At 34.2% G+C, this 4,975-nt stretch overlaps 1 long non-coding RNA gene across 1 annotated transcript; it reads left to right on the top strand.

Moving 5' to 3' along the window:
- On the top strand, positions 1–1,636 carry LOC106756007. Its single transcript, XR_001375437.2, has 3 exons — positions 1–39; positions 1,411–1,509; positions 1,588–1,636. It is a non-coding gene; the product is annotated as an uncharacterized LOC106756007 (long non-coding RNA).
- Positions 1,637–4,975: the final 3,339 nt, after the last annotated feature.

Raw genomic sequence — 4,975 nt, 5'->3', positions numbered from 1 at the left:
AAGTTTAAGTCAAACAATATCAAGTGGACAACAATTAAGGTACATTACTCTAGTATGTTTTGTGTAGTATANTCTTCATGTCATAATTAAATTGTTTAATGACGTTATGTGACCTTTAGTTCACGATATGGTTGCTTGTATTGTACTGGTTAGGTGAATAACATGTATTCTTGAATGGTTGAAGACTTATTTCTTTGTTGCATGTTATTGGTTACTTAAATAACTTGTATTATGGTGAAATTGGTTGGAAGAGTAAATGGNTGTTTTGAAAGCATGACTTATTATTAGGGGTGGGCATAGTTCATCAAACTGAATTTAAACTAAAGTTAACTGCATTATTTTGTACTTGAAAAAACTGAATTGTTTTTACTAAAAACTAATTCAATCATTTTATAGTTCAGGTTAAAAGAACTGAAACTTAAGGCAGTTAACTGAAACTTAAAGCAGTTAACTAGTTAACCACATGAGTCTCTTTATCCGTTTCCATCAACATCTTTTTTTCTATCACTACAGCTCATGAATTTTTCTATCACTGTATTCGCTTTTGACAGGGTCATTCACACACATATATATAAAAACTTCTATGAACTGAGAGCATCACCTTTTCTAAAGAACTTCTATGAAAGCTTCACCCTTTGTTTTTTTATTTAATCAGCTTCTGCCAAATGACTCATAAAGAGTCTTGCTGGTTTTTTTCTTAAGTAATATAGTATATACAAATTCTTCTCCTGACAAGTAATATAGTAATATAGAAAAAAAAATTCTTTCATTTCAACTTTTCTTAAATGCTATATAGTATAAAAACTTGGTCCATTTTTCCTTAATCCAGTAAAAAAAAAATGAGTACAGAGGAAAAGCCTGTGAATGATAAAGTTGATTCTTGTAGACAAACAGTTCCTCTTCCAGATCAAAAAGTATCATTTTTGGTTATTTGTTTTCCAGTTCTTGTAGGGTCTGGTTTATTTCAAGAATTAGTCATTATATTTTTCAAAAGCTGTGAGAAGCTTCCCAGTCCCGTGGGACAAATATTTATAAACTGCAACAATATTTTTTAGTTTGGGAAGAAAGTGGAACTAGTTCATTGTAGTGTTTTGTAAGTAAGCAAAAAATCAGTTTATTGCACTGTACTGTACTGGAAGTGAGCTTAATACTAGTTCAGTTCAATTTGCTTGAACTATTTTTTAGTTCAGATCAATTTAAGCAAACTGTTTTATAGTTAACTACAAATTTTCATAGTATAGTACAATGCAGTATATTTTGCCCACCCCTACTTATTATTAAGAGTTTAAACTTGTATATGGTATATAGTTATTTGTTATCATGCTTCAGATATCTGGAGTATACTAGAGTTTTGGTTATATTTTATGTTCAAATTATAAATTTTTTAATTTATTTATTTTGGAATTCTAGTGCCCAAGACAACCCAACGGCAATGATTGTGGATATTATGTGTGTCAATATATGAAGGAAATTATTACATACTGTGAAGGAGGAACAATTCCAACTGATGTAAGTTATCTTTATTCTTATAATTAATTTGTAATAAAATTTAATTAACTAATTCTATATTATTTTTCTTTCTTGCAGTATTTTTCTAGTTGCAGATGCCAACATTATCATGAAAGTCAGATCAATGAAGTTAGGGAAAATTGGTGTTTACATGCATATAGGTTATGTTATGGTGATGTACAGTACTGATAGGATATATATGTTATGGTTGTATATATTATCTTATAAAAACAGTGTCATTTGATGACATGTACTAACGACGTAATGATTAAATTTTGAAATATTATTGGAACAAGAATTTTTATTAATATTAACATTCTTTTTTAGCCTTTTGTCATATTTTTGTCAATATTTTATATTTTTTTATATAATATATAATGTGGGTGTGTATATAATTGAACCTATATTTTATATTTTATTCTAAAATTAATTTTTTTTTTTTTTAAATTTGAACCAATAGATAGCGCTTCTTTTAAAGAAGCGCTATCTATTGTCAGGATCAATAGATAGCGCTTTTTTTAGAAGCGCTGTCTATTAATAGATAGCGCACGCATAGATAGCGCCTATCTATGATAAAAAAAAAGCGCTATCTATGCACTTTTTTGTAGTAGTGAAAGAAAGAAGAAGAAGAAGAGAAAAAAGAAGAAGAAAGAAGAGAGGAATTAATAAGAGAAGAAGAGAGGAGAGAAAAAGAAAAGAAAGAGAGAGACTAGAAGAGGAAAAGAGAAGGAGAGAAAGGCAAGAAAGAGAGAAGAAAGAAAAGGAGAAATCTTCCATTCTTTCAAAGACCATGGAACCTAAAAGGGAAGCTTTCCAATTCTTTATTTCTTTTCCAATTATTGTTGAGTCTTCAATTAGTAATTTCTCTTTCAAACCAATTGCCATTTCATATTCAATGAAAACCTTTTCAAACTATGGAAATTCAAATCTTGAGTTATTGTTATCTTCAAGAAAACAAGTAACTCAAGAAAATATTGAATTTGGACTTCTAACATTTTCAAAGATTTCAAATCAAAATATTAGAAGTTCTTATTCTCTTGTGTTTATAGAAAATTTATTCCTTGGATTGATATTAATTGAAGATATATTTGATGCATATTGCAGATTTGTGTTTGATCCAGGAGGAAGAAAAAGTTGATCTAAAAGAATAAGGCCACTCCAAGATGGCCATGCTCCCAAGACTGTGTGGAGCTTCTTCATAAGGCGATCGCCAGATTTGAGGACAAATCTTTTTTTAAGAGGGAGGGTATGATGGAATCCCTCTTGACACATGTATTTTTACATTTTCATTGTATTTGTAGCTTAGGTTGCATGGAGCTTGGGTCACTATAAATACCCAACTCCTCATTTGTATTGGACACTTTAGAGATTAATGAGAATAGACTTTTCTAAATCAGAAAAATATTCTCTCTTGAAAGTCACTTGGCTAGAGAGTCCAAAGACTTCCTCTAGCCACCTTCCAGCACAGAACCTCAATTTTCCATTCTCCATTACACCATTGTGCTTCCCTCTCATCGGACATCACATTGCATCATCCATAGTGGTCCATTCCCTTGTTGCCACCTCTTCAGCGCAACACTCCATGGCGACGTCTTCAATACGCTGACTCGCGTATTCTCTCGAAGCATCAGCGTGTCATTTCATTTTCCACATTTCAGAAACCTCTGCTAGGGTTTCTTCATCACGAGTGCTTCTTCCTCATCTCCCACCATAGCTCAGTCATATCTCCTCCGTTTCCACCAATAAACATATTTTCCTTCACAGATCCACCTTCCTCCACCATCCTTTTCGATTTCCACCGATCAAAAACCCTATTTCACCGTTGAAAGTCATTTTAACCTATTGATTTCCATTTTCCACCGATTGATCCATCCTTTGCTTCGGTCTAATACCTTTCTACCGTTTAATCTGTGTTTTGAACCGACTAATCGGTTCATTTCGCGTTTCCACTCATTTTTAGGGTTTCGTTGTGTCGTTTCTCCGTTCTCTCAGTTTACTTCGAGTCAGCTCTTTTAGAGCTTCGTTTTCAACTTTCCGCTGCGTTAGTCTTCTTTGGAGAAGCTTCGAGGAGGTCCGCATCGCCTCTCGGTCAACTTCCTTGGAGCCTTCATCCATCACTCTATCTTGAGTCTAAGACCTTCATCTTCAACCCCAATCTTCACTTTCATCAAAATCACTACAAAACAAAGCAAAACAAGCATAATATCGCTAAAAACAGCTTTTGACTCTCGACTGACTCATTTATTGAGTTTTACTTGATTCTAAGCTCGTTCTAAGTCTTAAAGGGTGTACTTTGGTCTAAATTGACATATGAAAATAACTGTTTTTCAACCGTTATCACTTATCTAGTAGTGTAAACTGATTAAGTTTGACTTGATTGTATATATCTTTTAATTTTATCTTTTTATCTTTTTACTTTTTTTAAAAAAAATATAAAAAAGTGCTACTAGGGTTTGTGTTTCTTGTGCATGCAGCAGGAGCCCAGACATACTAGAAGCAAGAAAAATACGCAACCTCTTCTTGAAGGCTTAAGCGAGGCATGGGGGAGAAGGAGAGTTAGACGCCCATCTAGGGATTTGTTTCCTTCCCCTGAAAGATTATTATCACCTTCACCGGATAGAAGAACAAAGAAGATGGCTGAAAGAACTCCTCCAAGACGCACTCTTGCAGACTAATCGAATGCGGTTGGCCCTTTCCATTTTAACAGCATAGTCATGCCTATGGATCAAACGACCAACATGGTGATGAATCCATCACTTATACACCTGGTGCAAAGCAAATCGTTTCATGGCTTGTCAAATGAGAATCCTTATGACCATTTGACAGCGTTTAGTGAAATATGAAACACAGTGAAGATGACAGGTGTATCAGATGATAGAATGAGGCTTAGCTTGTTTGCTTTCTCGTTGGAGGGCAATGCTAAGACATGGCTTAATTCTTTTCCTGAAGGGACATTTACAACATGGGAAGCTGTGGCTACAAAGTTTGTTAACAAGTATTTTCCAAAGTCCAAAGTTACTCAGGGAAAACTAGAGATCTCATCATTTAAACAAGGCATGGAAGAAACTCTAAGTCAAGCATGGGAGCAATTCAAAGGCTTACTCAGGAAAACACCAATTCACGGATTTGACAAGACAACCATTGTTCTTGCTTACCTTGGTGGTCTGAATATGCAGTCTAAGATGATGTTGGACGCCTCAGCTGGAGGTGATATTGAGCAGGAATTTGAGATTCAACCTCCGGGGACTTATCCGCTTAAAGTAAAAGATCCAGGTTGCTTGAATTTGTCATGTATGATTAATGATGTTGATATAAGAGAAGCAATGATAGATTCTGGATCTAGCATTAACATTTTGCCCATGCGTTTGTTTAAGAAAATTGGAGGGCTAACGTTAAAGCCGTCTAATCTCACGGTGACAATGGCGGATGGCTCAGTTAAAACACCATTTGGCATGGTGGAAAATGT

The sequence above is a fragment of the Vigna radiata genome, chromosome 2, assembly GCF_000741045.1.
Source record: "Vigna radiata var. radiata cultivar VC1973A chromosome 2, Vradiata_ver6, whole genome shotgun sequence".
In the NCBI taxonomy this organism is placed as follows: domain Eukaryota; kingdom Viridiplantae; phylum Streptophyta; class Magnoliopsida; order Fabales; family Fabaceae; genus Vigna; species Vigna radiata.
Note: the sequence above shows the minus strand (reverse complement) of the source record. Positions and strands in the feature narration are given on the sequence as shown.